General features: G+C 41.3%; 1 non-coding gene across 1 annotated transcript; it reads right to left on the bottom strand.

The window, feature by feature from the left end:
• Nucleotides 1-6,937: 6,937 nt before the first annotated feature.
• Nucleotides 6,938-7,012, bottom strand: Trnas-gga. Its single transcript has one exon. It is a non-coding gene; the product is annotated as a tRNA-Ser (tRNA).
• Nucleotides 7,013-24,330: the final 17,318 nt, after the last annotated feature.

A 24,330-nucleotide genomic window follows, 5' to 3' on the forward strand; every position in this document is an offset into this window, starting at 1 on the left:
TGGCTGGGAACGGTTGGAGATGGATAGAGGTTGGGATTGACAGAGCTAGGGGAGGAGGAAATGGACACACGTCGAGGTGAGCCGCGGACCTGAATATTATAAAACAAATCTGATGTGCACTTGGGAGACAAACTGTCAATAACCATGAAGTTCTTTTTCAGAAATGGGATACATTACAACATACATCTTTTAGTAGTTCATAGTGAGTGTTGCAGAAAAGAATAAGCATCGTCCAAAGGAAATGCTATAACGCTGTCGAAGAAATTTGCCGACATTGTTTTTTTTCTTGCGTCTCTCTTCATTTTTATAACTTAAATAATTGCTTGTTTGAAGAACTGTATGCCAAACAACTTGTCATTAAATTTTACTGTGTCCTGTAGTATTTCAGACAGGTTTTCATATTATATGCTCTCATTTCTTGATTGTGGGTAACTCTTGAAAAATGATGTACTTTAGTGATCTAAGGTGACTACAAACGTGTTTGTTATAGATAATAATAACATTGGATTTTTACGTTGTTCAGCAATTTTTTATCGAACTTCACTTACATATTATTATGAGTATTTAATCTACTTGCATCACCTATGCATTAATTTTATCTACAACGGCTATTGTTGGTGCTATGCCTGCTTTACATTCGTGAAATATGGAAGAAAGAATATAAGCCATCAGCCGAAAACATGGTTTTATTTATATAAAATTTCACGTTTTTGACTGAAGGCTGGTATTCCATCTTTTATATTCTAATTATGATTTTTTCAAATTTTTTTTTTGTTTTTAACTGCACTCACCTTGGTGATGTGCGTTATTCGTTGCTTGTCAGTCTTATTGAAGAATATTTTGATTGTATAGTATCTAATTAATTTGTTCTCGACAGAGCATAACTGCATGTGTGGATTTGTGTGTGTGTGTGTGTGTGTGTGTGTGTGTGTGTGTGTGTGTGTGTGTGTGTGCGTTGGACGGGTGTTCTGACCCACTAAGTGGACTTGGACATTTCTTAATGTAAGGCACCACAAGGTTGCTCTGTACCCTGTTATGAAGAGATTACCATTTATCATGGATAACCAACAGACCACGTTTGTTCCATGATCATAAGTCAGTGATGACTTTTTGTCATCTTGAACTTTTAGTATCTTAAGACATTGTGTAGTAGCTCAACATGAAGGAAGAAAATATTCGTTGTACTGAAACATGCAATATGGACAATCCATGGGGTCGTTATCGAATATCTTGTAGTTAGCTTATAGGCAACAGTGTTTAGAGATAACAGCTTCACAGTACATGATATTCAATTATGCTGTTTGTTGTCAACTAGCTCCCACAGTTCAGAAAGCAATAATTACATTGATGAATGTTCTATAACGAAAAATAACGGCATACATCACCCACTACTCACCCTCAGTATGACTCAGAGAGGAGCGGAATCACACACTTAGAAATATGTAACCATTTACCATTTCCTATAGAACGACAAACAGAGAATCAAAAGTTTATAATAATCAGTTACAATCTTACCTGTGTAACGTCACCGGTTTTTCTAGTTGGTAGTTGATAGATTAGTATTGATCGGCCCTGGCTAAAACTCGGCGAAGTCGGTAGAGCGATGATACTGTTATTAGGTGAATATGACGTTACAAAAAACAGTGCTGAACTGAACTGTCGACGTGTGCGTGATATTTACTTCACCAATTGTGATCAATATTACGCTAATCGTCGTAATTAACTCATTTATATCCGATGGTTTAACAGTTGCTATAAAAATATTAATGATAAGTTCAATTTAGTTAGCCGGCCGAAGTGGCCGAGCGGTTCCAGGCGCTTCAGTCTGGAACCGCGCGACCGCTACGGTCGCAGGTTCGAATCCTGCCTCGGGCATGGATGTGTGTGATGTCCTTAGGTTAGTTAGGTTGAAGTAGTTCTAAGTTCTAGGGACTGATGACCTGAGATGTTAAGTACCATAGTGCTCAGAGCCATTTGAACCATTTTTTTTTTCCAATTTAGTTCCACCGACACCAACCTCCCTATAGTTTGGTTGTAATTTCGAATCTCTAATAAGTCGTAACATTGCGATTGCTTCCTAACGTCAAAGAGTTTCTATATATGCGCCGAGCGCTTCAGTCAAATATTATCGCAGCACGCAAAAGATCACAGGTATGTCTCTAAACAATTTTGTAATTTGGAATCACAAATGCGTAAATTGGCACGAAAGGGTGGTTTATTTCACAATAACAATCACTTCCTAACAAGGCCGTGAGGAAGAAGCTTTCCCAGGTGGTGGGAGGGGGGGATTTATAAATAAATTATGTGCTTTAAAACTATTGCCAAGTTCCAGAGTCCATTTGCAATTACGAATGAAGTTAATTGTCTATCACTGTTCAATGCCTAACTAGAGTTGAGTTCGAGTTATCTAATTAAAAAGTTCACTTCAGTCTAATATAAGGCAGTCCTCTATCTGAATTCTAAACGATGTTATAGTTCAAGTCAGTGCTTCGTTTCACTGCGTCCCGCGACTACATACACGAGTAATCAAACAAGTCTGACCAGCTTCGGCTAACTCTCGGAACGTAGTGACAATGGATCAAATTTTCCTTAGCCATTACTCACGATTCTCAAAGAGTACTCACACGAAGTATTCTTTGAGATCGTTGGTACTGCTTCGCTAATTTTAATTATAATGATTTTGCGATTTACTATGATTTTGAGTTTGAGTTTACTGAGATTATATCTTTCTTTTGCAAGTTGATAAATTACTAAGTATAAGGTTCTTGTTTCAATTACTGGTTATTATCCAAATAATAGTGTTAAATGGAACTTTGGTTACTTGTTCACTTTTCATGGAATTTGGAACTTGTTTTGGGGAAATTTTTGGGGTATTGTTTGCTATTTTTTCTTTTTTCATTTTTCGTCCGAGGAACTGGCCTTACACCTGCTTAACAATTCCTTCTCCGTAAATTAACTACTTTACCTTAGACAGACAAGGCGTACTACCAAAGAGGAACGAAATTTCTTATTGTGTTTCTCATCCTTGAGTCAAAGAAATGTTATTGGATTTTTGTGACACGATGCTGAGAATAACACGAAATGAATTTCTTTATCTGTCTCACAGTTGATACTGGGTCCATAGCCGAATGGTCAGGGTATATGGCTGCTTTCTGGAGAAACCACATGAATGGACTGGCACAAGCTGTATTGAGACACGTATGACCAATTGAGAAGCTACTTGAATGAGAAGTAGTGGCATCAGAGGTTGGAAAATTGACAAAATGGTGAGTGACGTCCTGATCCCTTGCCTCTCCATGATACAAGATGACAGGGACTGATACCCCAGCGCATGATTTTCTGGGATGAATTGCTGAGAACATTTATGATCATGGGACTAAATAATAGTCACCTCCTTGAAACACGACACTGTTACCTTAGTAGTACTGTAGACACTGTGGATCTGGTACAAGAGTATCATGTGATCTTCTGTAAGCCATGGCATTAACAAGGTACGTGTGCATGTGTGTGTGTGTGTGTGTGTGTGTGTGTGTGTGTGTGTGTGTGTGTGTGCAGGTTGGTTGTATGTATCAATGCAACCTGTTACATGGAGGATGGTCATAAACTGACTGAAAAGTTTGTTAGGATGTTGCAGGGAAGTTTATGGTGAGAAATAATTGTCAAGAAAAGAATAAATATCTTGTACCATTTCTAAGTTATTTAGTACTGAAATTAACCGACTTTTGTCACCTCAACGTAATCCGCGTGGCTCTTAACCCCAGCAGGATGGGTGGACTTGGAGACCTGACAGAATGATGGGATTTACCGTATTTAGATCTGACAGTGGCCACACTGTGAATCCAGTACTCTGATTTGTTGGTGTATCTTCGCGGATTGCTCACCGTGTCTTCAAGGAAAGATATACCACGGAGCGGTGTAAGGTGGCGCTGTAACAGTGGCCGTAAGAGGATCCTAATCGACTGGACCAGGGACAAGTGTCACCTCTTGCCAATGATAATCGGTTTCAAATCCGACAGGACCTGCGGTTTTTATAGTATGCAGATCCAAGCGAATATTCCACTGAACCCACACAGTCGACATTTGGAGTCGTGTACATCCCTAAAGGTTTTTGTTCGCAGCTGCACCTAGAGCGCTATTGCTAATATGGACATCCACACAATAGCAAACGGGCCTCGTGTAGTGTGGACCGATGAGTCGGGATTTCACCTCTTTTCAAATCACGCAAGTCGTCGAGTGCATCGATGGCCTAATGAAACGATTAACTTGCAGAGTGTGGAGCATTTAGTTTGGTCTGGAGGAGGTTCTTTGATGTTTTGGAGGTGCTTTTCGTAACATGACTTTGACCTAGTCATTCAGGATACCGTCAATAGGAACCAGGATGTTTATTCCAGCATTCTCTGTGACCGAGTGTTGTCCTTTCTTTGACATCTGCGTGATGAGTATGCTGTGGAGACTCCCACCTTCCAAGATAACAAGTCTTCATAGAGTTGCATAAATTCCTGGTTTAAAATGAATTCAATGGCACTCTGTCCCTCTTCTACAGGCCTGTTAATGTCCTATAGAAGATGCCTGGTTTTTTATCTTTTTTTTTAAAAAAAAAAGAACTCCGACAGAACAGGCCATGAAGGCTCAATAGTACCGACCGGCCGCCGTGTCATCCTCAGACCATAGGCGTCGCTGGATGCTGATATGGAGGTGCATGTGGTCACCACACCACTTTCTCGGTTTACGAGACCGGAGCCTCTACTTCTCATTCAAGTAGATCCTCAGTTGGCCTCATAAGAGCTGAGTGCATCCCGCTTGCGCTGAGTTTATTTGGAGTAGGAAATGGATCGTAGCAATCAACATCCCCACATTTTGGTAGCTCTAAGCGATCTAATCATCAATGCATGGTTTCCACTGAATCTGTAATGCCTGAAGAAACTTATGCATTCTTTTCCTCGCCGAATTGTTGTCATTATCAAGGTTGGAAACTCTGTTCACGGTGTTAGCGTGATGTATCCTGGGGCCGACGAGTTTTCCTCTGGTGTGCTTACGTACGTCACACAATATGTGTACTAACGGTCGCGCGCCAGAATATGTCTTGCACATGTGTGTGTGTAATACAATAATGTTGTCTACATGATGGCGATTCATCGTGCTTACGGTTCATGGAAATGTACTAAAAAATAAAAAATAAAAGAGACTAGTGGACGGTGATGATGATGTAATGGTCAAATCACACGAGAGACTAGTACAGGAGAATGTATTACGCTTTTTATCACGCAGTTGTTTACCAGAGGCCAGAAAAATGGAGACACGTGGTTTAATCAAACGAATCGGGGTACATGATATGTCATACCGACACCAAAATACTGGTTCGACGTAGACCTTAAGAGATCATGGACCCTCGCTGTCAGGAGGAAACTGTGCAAGCTAGATGGTATCGTACACGTTTATGGTAAGACGATTGGCTTATGTGGATTTTGCTGCTAGATCAACAGATGACCGTAGCTGCGCAAGAGCTTTTATCTCCGGCTGCTTCAGAGGATATCTCTTTAAAAAAAAGATGAATGTCAGAAGGACAAGGTATGCGTTCACGAATGGTCTTACATGGCATGTGGATCAATCGGGAAAATGTCAACAATGCCCTCGCCTGATGAATAACCAGTAGAATATCTACAAGACGTAGTGTAGAAACCTGCTCATGTAGGAGATAGCTACATAGACCAGTGAGTTCTGTCTGCCTACTCACACAATATATCTGTCAGCGTTCTTTCAGCGGTCTACTGCTTACTTCTCGAGTCGACTCACTCCATTTTGCTGTAGGAGTCTTAGAAGATATAAAGTATGTCTTGAGGTGTGACGCCTTTTTCTGCTAGTCCGTGTGAGAGTCTGTTTGCCGGGAGAGGAAGGGGAATATTTCGCAAAATACCATCCAGTAGATTACAGGATTATCAGGGTTATGAATACATACACATAAAATAATTGTTTATTTTCCTAATTCACTTAGTATACAAACACAAACATTATTTCATATTTCCACAAAAGTAATAAAAGTCTTATAAAACAATCATTTAGCATAAAACTATCTTCTGATAGGCCATTATTTACGCCGATTGTCACTTTCGTTCTATCCATAGCTAATCAAGGGAAAGCCTATTGAAGCTCTTTCTCATTAATTTCTTTCGCTATTTTACAAAATACTACGCATGTCACCTTCCATAAATGCATCGTCACGGAGAACTGGTGTTATCACAGTCTGGTGCGATTTCTTCAGGAAATACGGTTTCGAATTGTGTGAAGTTGTTTACTGTTACAGAAACATAGCATGTGACAGATGGAAGCACTGTGAAAGATTACTAGACGAGAACTAAAGGTACATGGCGTCGTGCAACTTTATCACCTTATTTATCTGATGTTTGGTTTTCAGAAGGAATAGTAATACTGTGGGGTCATTTACTGTTACATTCTTTGATGAATGGTTACAAGCTATGTGTACAATGTGGATTTCTATTTACAATTGTGCTGTTCATCAGTCATCCTCGCTAATGGTGTATATGCTACCTGCAGTTCCATGTTGTGAGCCTTGTGAAGGTCTCTTCTGATGCTGCAAATATGGTCGCCATATCTTTAACCTAATTACGTGATATGCGTAGTTTCACAAATATTGTCTACCACAGCCGATGTCCTCTTCTTCCATTGTCTAGGGAAGTACTGCGTGCACTCGTCAAATGATCCCAGCAGTCAAGCGACATACAAATCGGTTTATCACATGGAAATTTGCACAGAATCCTAAAAACGTCTTCAACCTGAATCACAGTAATTAATATGTAGATCCGTAAATTTTTGAACAGAAGGAGGCTCATGTACGGGTTGCAAGAGACCACAGTAGAATGGTAGATGACGATGACAAAATATTAAATTACATTGAAACTTCCTGGCGGATCAAAACTGTGTGCCGGACCGAGACTCGAACTCGGGACCTTTGCCTTTCCCGGGCAAGTGCTCTACCAACTGAGCTACCCAAGCACGACTCACGCCTCGTCCTCACAGCTTTACTTCCGCCAGTACCTCGTCTCCTACCTTCCAAACTTACAGAAGCTCTCCTGCGAACCTTGCAGAACTAGCACTCCTGAAAGAAAGGATATTGCGGAGACACGGCTTAGCCACAGCCTGGGGGATGTTTCCAGAATGAGATTTTCACTCTGCAGCGGAGTGTGCGCTGATATGAAACTTCCTGGCGGATTAAAACTGTGGCTAAGCCATGTCTCCGCAATATCATTTCTTTCAGGAGTGCTAGTTCTGCAAGGTTCGCAGGAGATCTTCTGTAAGTTTGGAAGGTAGGAGACGAGGTACTGGCGGAAGTAAAGCTGTGAGGACGAGGCGTGAGTCGTGCTTGGGTAGCTCAGTTGGTAGAGCACTTGCCCGCGAAAGACAAATGTCCCGAGTTCGAGTCTCGGTCCGGCACACAGTTCTAATCCGCCAGGAAGTTTCATATCAGCGCACACTCCGCTGCAGAGTGAAAATCTCATTCTATTAAATTACATTGATATGATTTAGAAACGACAAATCCATCGATGATGGAAGTCGGACCTTCCGGGTGTTCTGCCCTGTAAATCACTGAACTTATCTTAGTAGCGTATTAACAGATAACTTAAGAGCTGAGGAAGAAATCAGGCATTACAGTTAAATTAAAGAAAAAGTTGTATATGGGTAGGACTTCAAAATGTAGTTATGCAAATATATGTTCAATATATTCTCCACTCCCCTAACGAAAAGAGCACGGCATTTGGGTGTAAATGAAGCACACTGACTGCTGAAAGTTGTGTTTAACGTCAGGAAAACTATTGTCGTGTTCTACATATTGGAAAACTATTGTCGGTTTTGCTTATTGCTTATCTAACGGAGACAGTGGTAACACAACACGGCATGGATTACAATTTTAGAAGGATGGGAGTTAAATGGGTGTACAGAACACTGGACAACTCTTTAGGTACAGTGAATGAAAGCATGTATCCTCCAATTGTAATTAAAAACAAATGAGAAAACAACACAGGATTTAAGACAGATAAACTGGTATGGAAGTGCAGAAAGCATCGATGATCGTCGAAACTTCTCAGCATTTCTTCTAATAGCACACAGCTCCCATTTCAGGAACAGCTATTAGGCTGCGTGATAGCGCACTTGATATTGGCTACTAGTGAAAGACTGTCCAGAGCCATATTGAAGAGACTCAATGACCATGTGAACTCAGTACCTGCAAAGCAGCGTCTTCGGCTCCCTTACATCAACGATATTCTACGCGCTGATTTGTTGCACTTAATGGCTAGCCATCCTGGGGTTACATTTCAGCAAGATAATGCCCCTCCGCAAACGGCGAGGGTTTCTACTGCTTGTCATTGTTCTTGCCAAACCCAACCTTGGCCAGCAAGGTCGCCGAATTCGTCTCCAATTGAGAACGTCTGGAGCATTATGGCCAGGCCGCTCCAAACAGCTTGGGACTTAGACGATCTAACACACCAACTGGACAGAATATGGCACGATATCCCTCAGGAGGACATCCAACAATGCTATCCATCAATGCCAGCATTAGGGCCAGATGTGGACCAAGCGTTATTAGAAGTTCTTTCTCTTGAATAAATCATCCAGTGCTCTGAAATTGTAATCATTTGTTTTCTGTACATGGACACTTACTGATTTCCGTCCCATTCGGATAACTCCTTCGTAGTGCGTCGTTATTTTTCTTGTTTCAGTGTATTTTGGCCAACTGATTTCCATTGACAAGTCCTGTATAATTGTCAGTTGGTCCTGGGTTGAATAAAGATAAGTAAATACTGTTCAAAAAAGGAACTACAATGAATAACTCATGATGCCGAAATTATACCTAGAATTTTCTGTGATAGTACGGAATAAGCCCCTCTGTCAACACACCGTTGGTACAAAAAGTTCGGAGACTGATTTTATTCTTAGCAGAGTAACGACGGTGGTCGCTTGAATAACGACTGTAAACAACAGATGCGCATCGGACCAGTGAGTTACGAGTAGTCAGCGTTGGACAGTGGAATGTGTTAATCTGTTGTGTAAGAAATCGCAATCGAGCAACATTTCTCTATCAGGTCAACAGAACACTCTCCAGACCGTTTTCCAGAAAAGGAAAATGTTTGAAAATTTGTGTCACACACCTTGACTCAAGAACGAAAACAACTAAATGTAGGTGGCTCCCGCGACTTTACTGAAATGCAAAACGCGAACAATTCAGTTCTGGAGAAGATCATCACAGTGATGAGAGTGTTATCAGTACCAGCTTACTAGAAAACGACAAATGCATAAAGTCACATGGAGGGCCAACGCTTTAACGACATGAACGAAATTCGAGGAGATATGAAGGACGAGTTGAACCGCATCCCAAAGAAGGACTTTTTTGACAGTTTCACCTGGTTTTATGGACATTCTGTGCGTTTTACTCAGGTTGGAGAGACCATGTAGAAGACCTAAAGCATTAGGATCACCATCTCAACCTTTCCCTGTTTTTACACTGATCATCCAGGACATTAAGACTACCTATCTAGTAGGCGGTATGTCCACCTTCGGCACTGATAACAATGGCGACGCATCGTTGCACGGAAGCAATGGAGGGAGCTGACACCTCATCTGCAAACACAAGTCACCTAATTCCCGTTAATTCCGGGGAGGGGGCGAAGAGTTCTAACGCCACGTTCAATCACATCCCAGATGAGTTCGATCGGGTTCAGATCTGTCGAGTTGGAGGACCAGCACATCAACTGGAACTCGCCAATGTGGTCCTCGAACCACTCCATCACAATCCTGGCCTTGCGACATGATGCATCATCTTGGTGAAAAATGCCAATGCAGTCGAGAACGTGATCTGCACCCAGTGTGAGATGCTCCTTGGCTGTCATGGTGCCTTGAACGAGCTCCAATGTTCCCACGGATGCCCATGTGAAAGAACATAATGGAGCCGCCGCCAGATTGTCTGTGTCCTGCAGTACAGGTATCAAGGAGCTGTTCCTCTGGAAGACGACGGATTCGCAGCCGCCCATTGTCATGATGAAGAAAGTATCGGGATTCATCAGACCATGCTACAGCGTCAACGTCCAGTGCCGATGGTCACGTTTTAGTTTCAGTAGTAGCTGCTGATATTGTGGTGTTAACGTTGGCACATGCATAGGTCGTCAGCTCCGGAGACTAATCGTTAGGCGTGTTCGGTGCACTGTGTGTTCAGACACACTTGTACTCTGCCGAGCATTAAACTCTGGTATTAGTTCCGCCACGGTTCGCCACCCGTCCTATTTTACCAGTCTGCCCAATCTACAACGTCTGACATTTGCAATGAGGTGAAAAAAATAAAAATAAAAACACCTCCAGCCGTCCTTATGATTTGATTTTATTTTGTCTCTACCCGATTTGACGCTTCATTGCGTCATCTTCAGGCTGTTTTTGATGCGGTACAGCCTGAAGATGACCCAATGAAGGGTCGAAAATGGTAGCGACAAAATAAAATAAAATCATAAGGACGGCTGTAGGTGTTTTTATTTTTTGTCACGGTAATAAACGGCCGTAGTCCCAGAGATGTCCTGCTAATAGGATGGACATACAGAAGTTTGCAATGAGGAGTGACCTCTCAACCCCACGACGTCTGGACGTGGTATCACCCTGGTTTCGTCACGTATTATAGAGACGCACCACTGCACTCCTTGAACACCGGACAAATCATGCAGAGTCCGAAATGCTCATACAAGACTCCTGGCCGTCACAATCTGCCCCCGGTAAAACTCAGATAGATCGCGTGCCTTCCCCATTCTACACACGAAGACCACGCTCACTCATACCACATACACCGTGCGTGTGTTGACTAGCAGTCATTCCTCGCCAGGTGACGCTGCTATCATCTGGACAGGTTTATATTGATAGTAGGTCGGTGATCATAATGTTCTGGGTGATGAGTGTACTAATACAGTGTGGAAACTTTTTGGACTGACAGGGTATGTATACCAGTTCGATTTTACACAGAGTACGCGAAGTAACTTGCCCCTCTTCTTGCAGCGGTTTACCGTAGGTCTCTAGAAGAGCGTAGCGTTCCGAAAGATTGGAAAAGGGCTCAGGTCATCCTCGTTTCCAAGAAGGGACGTCAAACAGATGTGCAGAATATAGACCTATATCTCTAACGTCGATCAGTTGTAGAATTTTGGAACACGTATTATGTTCGAGTATAATGACTTTTCTGGAGACTAGAAATCTACTCTGTAGGAATCAGTATGGGTTTCGAAAAAGATGATCGTGTGAGACCCAGCTGGCGCTATTCGTCCACGAGACTCAGAGGGCCATAGACACGGGTTCACAGGTAGATGCCGTGTTTCTTGACTTCCGCAAGGCGTTCGATACAGTTCCCCACAATCGTTTAATGAACAAAGTAAGAGCATATGGACTATCAGACCAATTGTGTGATTGGATTGAAGAGTTACTAGATAACAGAACGCAGCATGTCATTCCCAATGGAGAGAAGTCTTCCGAAGTAAGAGTGATTTCAGGTGTGCCGCAGGGGAGTGTCATAGGACCGTTGCTATTCACAATATACGTAAATGACCTGGTGAATGACATCGGAAGTTCACTGAGGCTTTTTGCAGATGATACTGTAGTATATCGAGAGGTTGTTACAATGGAAAATTGTACTGAAATGCAGGAGGATCTGCAGCGAATTGACGCATGGTGCAGGGAATGGCAATTGAATGTCAATGTACACAAGTGTAATGTGATGCGAATACATAGAAAGAAAGATCCGTTATCATTTAGCTACAATATGGCAGGTCAGCAACTGGAAGCAGTTAATTCCATAAATTATCTGGGAGTAGGCATTAGGAGTGATTTAAAATGGAATGATCATATAAAGTTGATCGTCGGCAAAGCAGATGCCAGACTGAGATTCATTGGAAGAATCCTAAGGAAATGCAATCCGTAAACAAAGGAAGTAGGTTACAGTAAACTTGTTCGCCCACTGCTTGAATATTGCTGAACAGAGTGGGATCCGTAGCAGACGGGGTTGCTAGAAGAGATAAGATCCAACGGAGAGCAGCGCGCTTAAACTCCAATGGAAGACTTTGCAGGAGAGACGCTCAGTTGCTCGGTACGGGCTTTTGTTGAAGTTTCGAGAACATACCTTCACCGAGGAGTCAAGCAGTATATTGCTCCCTCCTACGTATATGTCGCGAAGAGACCATGAGGATGAAATTAGAGAGATTAGAGCCCACACAGAGGCATACCGACATCTGTCTTCACACGAACAATACGGGACTGGAATAGGAGGGATAACCAATAGAGGTACTCAAAGTGCTCTCCACCACACACCGTCAGTTGTCTTGCGGAGTATGGATGTAGATGTAGATGTATGTAGCTGCTAGAATGAGAAATGATCGTACAAGTGATATTAGTCACTGCATGATTGCGTTGTTCTCAAAGTTTCTACTTCACCCTAGATTGAACTAAAGAAATGCTCTCAGAAGAACTGCTGTTTTCATTTCTGCATTTGGTAGTGATATCACTGATTTCAACTGTTTTGGTACACCAAGCCGGAGAGGCGAATGAGCTCTTGACGATGATATGATTGTGGTGGAGACCATGTCACATGAATCATGAATGCTACTGCACTGTGTTACAGGGATGAAAAACTTGGAAGCTGCACACCTCGGTTCGATGGGAGCAGGATGTGTGTCAAGATTGTCAGCCAGGAGAAAGGACTGTGGTGTTTGGAGACATTGCCACTAGGTCTATTGATGCATGCTGTCGTTGTCACAGGAATGCATCAGTGGGCTAGATGTTTCAGTCTGCACGTGTCGGCCCTGTGATAGCACAGAGCTTTGTTAGCTTTTAGACTGATTACGGTGGCGCGATCAGAGCGGACGACGGGTGGCTTGTCAAGGCAGATCGAGTGTTGTACGTCGCTGCCGCGGTGTGGTGCACCAGGGGCCGCTGAGTGCCAGACTCCCCTGGCGGCGGCTACGGCGGAGGGGTGGGCGGCGGCGGCGGCCGCAGCGAGACGAGGCAGGCCCTGTGCTGCAGGCTCTGGCTGCGGTAGGCCCACAGCAGCGCGCCGGACCCGGACCCCGACCCCACCGCGGGCGGCTCCTCTCAGCACGACGACAGCAGCGCCCGCCGCCTCAGCCGGTACTCGGTCGGCGTCAGCATGCCCCTACACAGGCGCACTATCTCACACAATTCCACTTAACCCTTGACAAACTAGCAACATTATACACCGAAGAGGCAAGAGTCATGGGATAGCGATAAGAGCATATATATATATATATAAATATAAGGTTCGCCGATGACATTGTAATTTTGTCAGAGACAGCAAAGGACTTGGAAGAGCAATTGAACGAAATGGACAGTGTCTTGAAAGGAGGATATAAGATGAACATCAACAAAAGCAAAACGAGGATCATGGAATGTAGTCGAATTAAGTTGGGTGATGCTGAGGAAATTAGATTAGGAAATGAGAGACTTGAAGTAGTAAATGAATTTAGCTATTTGGGGAGCAAAATAACTGATGATGGTCGAAGTAGAGAGGATATAAAATGTAGACTGGCAATGGCAAGGAAAGCGTTTCTGGAGAAGAGAAATTTGTTAACATAGAGTATTGATTGAAGTGTCAGGTAGTCGTTTGTGAAAGTATTTGTATGGAGTGTAGCCATGTATGGAAGTGAAACATGGACGATAAATAGTTTGGACAAGAAGAGAATAGAAGCTTTCGAAATGTGGTGCTACAGAAGAATGCTGAAGATTAGATGGTTAGATCATATAACTAATGAGGAGGTATTGAATAGAATAGGGGACAAGAGGAGATTGTGGCACAACTTGACAAGAAGAAGGGACTGGTTGGTAGGGCATGTTCTGAGGCATCAAGGGATCACAAATTTAGCATTGGAGGGCAGCGTGGAGGGTAAAAATCGTATGGGGAGACCAAGAGATGAATACACTAAGCAGATTCAGAAGGATGTAGGTTACAGTAAGTACTGGGAGATGAAGAAGCTTGCACAAGATAGAGTAGCATGCAGAGCTGCATCAAACCAGTCTCAGGACTGAAGACCACAACAAGATATATGTATATAGTGTCATGTAATTTTTGTGTGTAATGTAATATCTTGCATAGACACCTTTTATTAACCTGACAAGTTTCACACCATTACGAAGTGTCCTATTCGTGATCTATGGAACAAGTACTAATCTAATCTCTAATCTTGTTTTATAAATAAAACTGCCTTTTCCTGCTGCTAGTCACTTTATTTATCCCATACGCGTTTCGCCTTCCCCTGTCCTAAGGCATCATCAGTGGATCTATAACGATACAGTTTTGTTAGTTTTACATTATCAGACAGTTCACTTCGCAATTTTTTTTGTACAAAAATAGTAATTACTTACGATTTGGTGATCTGCGTTTCCTCACATCTGGTCTGGAGGTCGCACTACCAATTTTATCACTGCCATATAACCACATCTTTGTCTTCTCGCCACCCACGCACTGTTCACCATGTTCCTCACTCTTTTCTGTGGTGGACTATTGTTCTTTTGTCACTCGATACAACTATTTCGTCGTACACTGTTTTTCACAATGTAAATATTGCGACTCCATTACGTGTTTCATCTTCTTTGGTATGTGAAACAGGTGAACAGTGTGTGGAAGGCGAGAAGACAAAGATGTGATTATATGGCAGTGATAAAAGTGGTAGTGCGACCTCCAGACCAGATGTGAAGAATCGTAAGTAATTTCTATTTTTGTACAAAAAAATCACGAACTGAACTGTCTGATAATATAAAAGTAACAAAACTGTATCGTTATAGATTCCACTGATGATGCCTACCGAGCGGTCTACGGCGCTGCAGTCATGGACTGTGCGGCTGTTCCCGGCGGAAGTTGGAGACCTCCCTCGCACATGGATGTGTCTGTTTGTCTTTAGGATAATTTAGGTTAAGTGGTGTGTAAGCTTAGGGACTGATGACCTTAGCAGCTAAGTCCCATAAGATTTCACACACATATGAACGTTTTTTTGATGATGCCTTAGAACAGGAGAACGCGAAACGCGTGTGGGATAAATAAAGTAACTAGCAGCAGGAAAAGGCAGTTTTATTTACAAAATCAAGCACTTATATGCTTGCTGCGGAGGATGGCCACACAAACAAACTTGCATATACAAATGGCGGTAGTGTTGCGTGTACAAGGTATAAAGGGGCAGTTCATTGGTGGAGCAGTCATTTTTACTGAGGTGTTTCATATAAAAAGATTTCCGATGTGATTATGGCCGCACGACGAGAGTTAACAGAATTTGTACGCGGAATGGTACTTTGAGCTGGACGCGACATACTCCAGAGTATTTGGAGAAGGGGCAGCAAGAATTTGACTGTTGTTGGGTTGATAACAGGCACTTATATGGTCATTCGCCCATTATTGATACTAAGCTCTGCAAAGTATTCAGAGGTTTAAAAAGGAGGGGTGCTTGTGCGGGTGCAAAAAGTCTCGAGAAGGAAACTGATAGTGTGAGCGTAGCTGATATGCAAAGTAGTAACATTGTAGAAGTTGAGGGGAGCACTTTTAAACTGTCAGCTCCAATATCTTGCGAAAATGGGGAGTCTGAATCACCTGTAGTGCTGTACAGTGTTTGAGTAGTGATATGGGTGGCATTGTCTTAGGTTCAGTGGTACCCACCCAGTCTATATCGCTTAACCGCGATCACAGACCTGATCCAGTTGCAGGTTGCCTATCTAACGGCTTCCAGAGCCTACAGATATTTGATTTTGTGTATTTCGTGTAATTATTGACCAAACACAAGAAGTTAAAATGCTGTCATAATCTGCCCGCTAAGCGGTATAATTTTATATTAAAAAATTCATCTTGGGGTTGAAACTCTTTTTTTCCGTGTTTGCTTTAATAATACGTAAGTTTTTGAATAGGGACTGCCTGTAGCAAAACACAATTTTGTTTTTTAACCCAAACATGTTTCACTGCAGTAGCAGCGTCTTCAGTGAGCTTTTATTTTTCATCTGTTAAAGATAAAGAGTGTTCTTTGCTGTTTGTATACATGTAACTATTAGTTTGAAAATCGTAATTACAGATATTTGAAAAAATATTTGAAACAACACACGAATTCATACCTTTTTACCACATGATGTGGTTTTTCTGATTTGTTGTGTTTCTACAGTGACCGTTTTGTTCCACAGTTTGTCATCTGTAACCACTTATACCTTAAACTAGATAAATTACGATTTGAAAACTTTTTATTTCTATGCCTGAAATTATTTAATTCTATGTGTGTGTGTCTATTTACATAATGTTTTCTTTTTATTCATCTCCATCACTGTCAAACACTATATATTGAGTTGCCACTGTCACTGTCACTGTTTCACTGTTTACCAGCTGTAGAAACAAACATGGTGGGCAGTGGAACAGTTGAAGGTGTAAAAACAAAATGGCTGACAGTGGAACAGTTGAAGGTGCTCCTGGCAGTTGTTCTGAATCTTTCAGAGGTGCCCGCGATATTTCGTGTGTGTGTGTGTGTGTGTGTGTGTGTGTGTGTGTGTGTGTGTGTGTGAAAAGGGAGGGAGGGAAAGAGAGAGAGAGAGAGAGAGAGAGAGAGAGAGTGAGTGAGTGTGAAAGTAGGTTTTAGGAATCTTGTGTGTGTTTGTGTGGTGTGTGTGTGTGTGTGTGTGTGTGTGTGTGTGTGTGTGTGTGTGTGTGTGTGTGAAAAAGGAGAGAGAGAGAGTAACATTAGGTTTTAGGATTTTATATTAAAAGTTTAATACAGTAAGACAAGCATTACAGTTAGAAACTGCATCAGCCTTGACGGAGCACAAATACCCAGATTATATTCATCCAGTACTTGAAAATAACAGCACTCTAGGACTACCAACAAATAGTGCACACAATTTCAAACATTTAGTAATTTTTTTCTATTTAACACCTCCACGAAATGATGAAATGTAAAAAGTTTATCGCTTACTATATTTTCGCTGTTCATGCAGTCAAACTTCAACATCAGGCATGATTTTTTAATTTGTTACTTCTTTACTATCGAAACTATATGCAACCCAGTATGCAGACAGCATCTACATATACCACTGGATTTACCTGCAGCAAATTATCGTTGTACGATACGAAGTTCAGGAGGTACGACATCGTAAACATTGAGGTGCGTGAAGAACTAGCTTCTCCTTAAAGCGAAGAGCAGAACACCCGAACTATACTCATCCACTGTTTCATGAAGAGAGCACTTAGCGACATCCAACAAATTTTATGAATAATTTCAAACCTTTCGTAAACTTTTTTCGCTTTAAGTTAAATATTTAACACGTTAACTCATTTGTTAACGTGTTAAATATTTGACTTAAAGCGAAAAGCGAAAAAAAAGGTGGGAATTTAAGGAGATGGGGGCTGGATAAACTGAAAGAACCAGAGGTTGTACAGAGTTTCAGGGAGAGCGAAGGGAACAATTGACAGGAATGGGGGAAAGAAATACAGTAGAAGAAGAATGGGTAGCTTTGAGGAATGAAATAGTGAAGGCAGCAAAGTAGGTAAAAAGGCGATGGCTAGTAGAAATCCTTGGGTAACAGAAGAGATATTTAATTTAATTGATGAAAGGAGAAAATACAAAAATTCAGTAAGTGAACCAGAAAAAAGGAATACAAACGTCTGAAAAATGAGATCGACAGGAAGTGCAAAATGGCTAAGCAAGGATGGCTAGAGGACAAATGTAAGGATGTAGAGGCTTATCTCACGAGGGGTAAGATAGATACTGCCTACAGGAAAATTAAAGAGACCTTTGGGGAAAGGAGAACCACTTGCATGAATATCAAGAGCTAAGCAGAAAGGTGGAAGGAGTATATAGAGGGTCAATACAGGGGCGATGTTCTTGAGGACAATAATATGGAAATGGAAGAGGAGGTAGATGAAGATGAAATAGGAGATATGATACTGCGTGAAGAGTTTGACAGAGCACTGAAAGACCTAAGTCGAAACAAGGCCCCGGGAGTAGACAACATTCCATTAGAACTACTGACAGCCTTGGGAGAGCCAGGCCTAACAAAACTCAACCATCTGGTGAGCAAGATGTATGAGACAGCCGAAATTCCCTCAAACTTCAAGAATTCCAATCCCAAAGAAAGCAGGTGTTGACAGATGTGAAAATTACCGAACTATCAGTTTAATAAGTCACAGCTGCAAAATACTAACGCGAATTCTTTGCAGACGAATGGAAAAACTCTTAGAAGCTGACCTCGGGGAAGATCGGTTTGGATTCCGGAGAAATGTTGGAACACGTGAGGTAATACTGACCCTACAACTTATCTTAGAAGAAAGATTAAGGAAAGGCAAACCTACGTTTCTAGCATTTGTAGACTTAGAGAAAGCTTTTGACAATGTTGACTGGAATACTCTCTTTCAAATTCTGAAGGTGGCAGGGGTAAAATACAGGTAGCGAAAGGCTATTTACAATTTGTACAGAAACCAGATGGCTGTTATAAGAGTCGAGGGACATGAAAGGGAAGCAGTGGTTGGGAAGGGAGTGAGACAGGGTTGTAGCCTCTCCCCGATGCTATTCAATCTGTATATTGAGCAAGCAGTGAAGGAAACAAAAGAAAGATTCGGAGTAGGAGTTAAAATACATGGAAAAGAAATAAAAATTTTGAGGTTCGCCGATAACATTGTAATTCTGTCAGAGATAGCAAAGGACTTGGAACAGTAGTTGAACGGAATGGACAGTGTCTTGAAAGGGGGGTATAAGATGAACATCAACAAAAGCAAAACGAGGATCATGGAATGTAGTCGAATTAAGTCGGGTGATGCTGAGGGAATTAGATTAGGAAATGAGACACTTAAAGTAGTAAAGGAGTTTTGCTGTTTGGGGAGCAAAATAACTGATGATGGTCGAAGTAGAGAGGATATAAAATGTAGACTGGCAATGGCAAGGAAAGCGTTTCTGAAGAAGAGAAATTTGTTAACATCGAGCATTGATTTAAGTGTCAGGAAGTCTTTTCTGAAAGTATTTGTATGGAGTGTAGCCATGTATGGAAGTGAAACATGGACGATAAATAGTTTAGACAAGAAGAGAATAGAAGCTTTCGAAATGTGGTGCTACAGAAGAATGCAAAAGATTAGATGGATAGATCACATAACTAATGAGGAGGTATTGATAGAATTGGGGAGAAGAGTTTGTGGCACAACTTGAAGAAGGGATCGGTTGGTAGGACATGTTCTGAGGCATCAAGGGATCACCAATTTGGTACTGGAGGGCAGCGTGGAGGGTAAAAATCGTAGAGGGAGACCAAGAGATGAATACACTAAGCAGATTCAGAAGGATGTAGGCTGCAGTAAGTACTGGGAGATGAAGAAGCTTGCACAGGATAGAGTAGCATGGAGATCTGCATCAAACCAGTCTCAGGACTGAAGACCACAACAACAACAACAACAACAACAGCTCATTTGTAAAGTAATCAGATGCCTGAAGCTATTTTATACATGGGCGTTCTATTCTTTAAATAGTCGAAGGTTTGCTGCTGGGTTATGCTGGGTGTTGTGGAGAGGCTGCGGAACCTGAGCCAGCTGTAAACGGAAGTACATGCACCAATCATCTCTGTGCCATGCGGAGTGTAACTGCGGACGGTAATTTTCTTGAAGGTACTGCTATAAGTTATGTTGTGAAAGTTATGGATAATGAAGTAGTACAGACGCATTTATTTCTGGAAGCCGCAGGTTGGTCGCCGTCTGTAGTAGCGCAACCTCCTCAGAAAGAGAAAGGCAGGAAGAGAAAGGGAAACGTGCTTGTAAGGCTAATGATCAGCCCAAAAAACCGAATTCTTTTAGGAATGTGTGCCTCAGGATGAGGCGTTTCATGAAATTGATGTTACCTGCAATGCCATAGGTACTGAGAGTAAGAGAAGACGTCGTGTTCTTGTTCTTTCGCAGTGCACTGTGGAACTCGGAGAGGCATTGTTTCGGGCTAAGGAAACGGTTGCAAATGATACTCTGTCGCAAGTTTATCCAGTCATGAGGGCAGAACCAATTAAACTGATCACGAAATCGTTCAGATTCTGTTCACAGGATAAAGTGAAAGGTACAGGGAAATTGTTTTTGGTAAAAGAAGGTAGAAGGAAACAAAGCATACCAAGAAGCTGTCACCTTTTAAATACTGTTGAAGTAAAGGGAATAAGTGTAACTACCATCAAATATCATGTTTGTATGGTAGTGACATGTGTGTTTTTTGTATGAGCATAGTTTTGGCATGCTTTTTCCGAGAAACCTTAAGGAAAATTTTTGTTGCAAAGACAAAGTTCTGGAGACGTGCCAAAGAAGCGAGTTAAGAAGCCACCTGATAAACAAAGAGGAATATTTAGAAAGAGAAACAATTGAAAGGAAACATTTATTGTTACGTGACTGTTAAGGAATGTATTCAGAGGAGAGAATTTCGGAATTTTATTTTACTAATTTGTTGTGTGATGATTCAAAACAGCCATTTAAACCGCCAATGTACCACGCTGAATTAGAGCAATGAAAAGTGAAGAATACTGTATCTTTTTTACTGAGTGAAGTGGAGTGAACAGAAATAAAATTTCCAATAAAGTTCTGTACTGTTATGTCGGAAGGCAAATGGAGATAACATTCAAACATTTGGTTGCCCAGATTGGCAGTGAACGAGTCTGATAGGGAAGTTACGAATCTCAAAGTTGGCGACGCTGTCAGTTGACTTTATGACAAACGTTGGATGCAGGGCAGAAGTTGCTTACTTCGAACTTTATTTATAAGTATCAATCAGAACTGTGTAGTTTTAATATAAGTAAATCTACCAAATTTCCAACGCCATTTCATCTTAATCAAAAGTTCAGTTTTAATTTATCGTTTTACGTAATTTGTGTTTCGGCTAATTCGGAATGTAGGGTTGTGAATAGAAACACTAATTTGTTATTTAAAATGCAGAGATTTTGCTGACGCATGTTAAAAAAATGGGCGATTAAACCTCTTTATTTTAACAGATGAGGAGTCATTTTTTAGTCTAGAATATGTTGTTCGAAAGCTCTTTGTTACTTCTGGAGTATGACTCGTAGATTCAGACATCAATTCTAAACATTATGTTAGTGAGTTAATGTATTAATGAACAAACCAAATTCAACAATTTCATGTTACAATACAATTATATATATATATATATAACTATTTTTATTTGTAGAACAAAATAAAAAACTACAATGCATGCAATATTTTTATGTTTTGCCTTGAATAAACCTCATTTTTATTCTTATAACTTTTTTTTTTATATTCTTCTGCATCTTAAACAGATTTTGACATGTCCCTATTCACCCCAAAGACTAGTAAATCCAAAAACAATAGGATTAACATTGCTTTTTCTACTAACCCCTCTCTACGGGGTGAATGGAAACACCAAGTTTTTATTTTTTATGTATAAAAGCATGAGCTAGGTCCCAAATTTAATTATAAGTATAAAGTTATGCATAACACCTATAGCCCCATATAACTTTGATTTTCATATTTCTTTTCAAAATTATCAATTCCTTCTTTGAAAATTGCAAACTGTTTCTCTTCACCCCATTTTATGGCGTCAGCCTGTGAAACACTGTCTAGATTATTTTGTCCAAGAATGTAAACAGGTCACAATCAAGGGCTGTTCCAACGTCGATCAGCAGAACGACATCATAGAAAGGCAATGGGTCATCAGCTGGAGAAAGAAGGAATGCTTAAAGTGCAAGAGCGTTCACTCAGGATGCTGAAAAAGCAGAAGCCGCCAGGCAGTACCACTGAAAGGCGAAGTTTTGAAACCTTATAGCTCCAGCTGGGCTTCTGGAGGAACCGAATAAGCACAAAAATTGGGTCACTCCAGCCTGCAATGAGTTCCAGGGTAGGAGTGCTGATAATGATAAATACCGACCAGCCTGCTCGCATATTTACATCTCCAAACCAGGCTCTCTTTCTCAGTTCTTCATTATAACCAGCAGCATACAGGTGCATACGGTATGCTGTGTGACACAGTCTACACCAGCTAATAAGTACAAGATGGTGACTACTTGAAAGTACAAGATTACACAAGTAGCTGCAGGCTCCTGCCTAAGCTGAGATCTGCATGCAGTCAACGTGGTGCCTTCATTCCGCTGATTACCTGTTGTCGCCATCCGCCTCCTTGGTGGGCCGTGAGTTCAAGCCTGGGTAGGCTTGCTGCCCATTACAATAATCACTCTTATCCAACTGCACGGATCTCTACTGTTGCTGACCATCGCCTGTGTTGTGTACACTGACATTTTTGGTCCCATAATTTAAACACTGGATCCTACAGAACAGCCATGAGGAGCTTCCATGGTCATCCCTTGCTGACGACACGACATTTGCATCGCACTTCTCTGGCTGCGTTGACGTCATCAGCTGCGTCTTCCTGCAGGCATTGCCTGCTACCTGGGCGAAACGTTAATGCTGACACACCACGTACTAGCAGCCAACTACGTCACTGAGGCCAACAACCTTCTCTCTGACTATAGTCCCATCCTTTAAATGGACATGAACAGAGAACTATTGCAACCGGAGATGTTTTGCTTACGGTTCGCCACACTATTCCAGTCACCTACACGTACACCTACAGCGCACTTCCAGGGGGATATGGTGCTCCATCCTGATTTTCCATCAGCCGATTTACCCACCATCATAAGAGTCGCGTCCCGACCCCTAAACCACACAACTGTACTTCATGGACATCCTGTATCCTCATATGTTACCTCTCATATGACGATATCGTGGTTCCTTTTTTTTTTTTTTTTAACAGGACAATATTGGTCCATACATGGCACCTCTCTCTGTGAACTGTCTGCATGATGTTAAGGTACTCTCATGGCCAGCAAGATCCCGATATCTGTTCCCATAGAACATGTGTGGGACCAGCTTGGATGTCAACTACGTCTTAATACCAGCAGCGAGGGCATCAAGGACCGGTTTACGACAGTTGTTTGCCAGATTGCCTCAGGAGAGGATACAAAGGTCTTATGAGACTCTTTCCAACCGAATCAGTGCATGCATGTAGGCCAGGGAAGTTGCAACGTCATAGAGATAAGTGGCTCACACAGCCAAGTTTTTTGAAACTTCGACTCGATTTTCGAATCGCTGAAATATCAGCACATACCCTCTCAATCCGCGAAGTTTCACTTCATTTCCTCCTCCTCATTCGGTAATTCACTTTTTGTCAGGTAGTGTATAATCATTGTGTGCTTGAAGCTCACTTTTTGTCCACGTTCACTTACAAATGCATCTTTCATGAAAGTAGAGTTCTGCTTTGAGCAAACACAAATTCTTCTTTAACACCAATGTATGTTTCAGTGCAGTTTCAGTACCATCATTGAGTTCATTTTACGTCTGTCTAAAGGAAGATAAAAATTTTGCTTTTTTCTGGATATATATAGCTTTGTGATTCTGGTATTTATATTCATAGCATTTTTACCAAAACGTGTAGCCTAGTATCATATATCGATTTTTCTGTAGCTGTTTCTCATTCGCAGTATAGCTAAGTTTTTGTTCTAATATAATTGAAGAATTATTGTAACTTGTGTATTATGAAAGGATGCAATTTCGAGGCAACGGAATATTGAGGATCCGTGAAAAACGTACTTTTCTACGTACAATTTTTTTAATTGAATGTTACTTGATAATATACATAGGATTAAAGCTTTCAGAACACAATTAGATGTAAAGTATGGCGGTGAATGATTTACGGTATGTGTAGTGTAACAAGTAGAAACATAGGTTAGTAATGTGACATATGCTTCGCTGCTGGTTCGCGACCCACAGACTGCGAATACTTTTTTACTAGCCTTCACTTTTTATAACGGGTTCTGATATTTTCTTGTCTACTGCAAATCAGAATTTCTAAATAGTATACTACATGTAACATATCCTCATAAAGGATAACTAACCAAACAGTGTTGACAACAGAAGGTAAGATAATTTCAATACTATAAACTAACTTTTACGAAGCAAAAAAGTGATAGGTTCATTTTCGGGTTAACATATCGGTAAATATACGTAATATTCTATTGAGAAAATCTGTTTAGTTGCTGATGAGAAACTGAAGCAACATCATCAGCTGTACACCAAATGACACAGTTCGACAAACATCATTATCTGATATTCGGTAAATACAAGGAACAGGCAAATTAAAACGCGACAAATGGAAAAAAGTAAGTAGACTGTTTATTGTTTCAAAAGTATTCACCATAACTGTTAACATATTTGTTCCACTGTGAGACAAGACAGTCAATGTCTTCGTGGAAAAATGTTTTCGGTTGGCTACGGAAATATGC

The sequence above is a fragment of the Schistocerca piceifrons genome, chromosome 4 (genome assembly GCF_021461385.2).
Source record: "Schistocerca piceifrons isolate TAMUIC-IGC-003096 chromosome 4, iqSchPice1.1, whole genome shotgun sequence".
Classification (NCBI taxonomy): Eukaryota; Metazoa; Arthropoda; class Insecta; order Orthoptera; family Acrididae; genus Schistocerca; species Schistocerca piceifrons.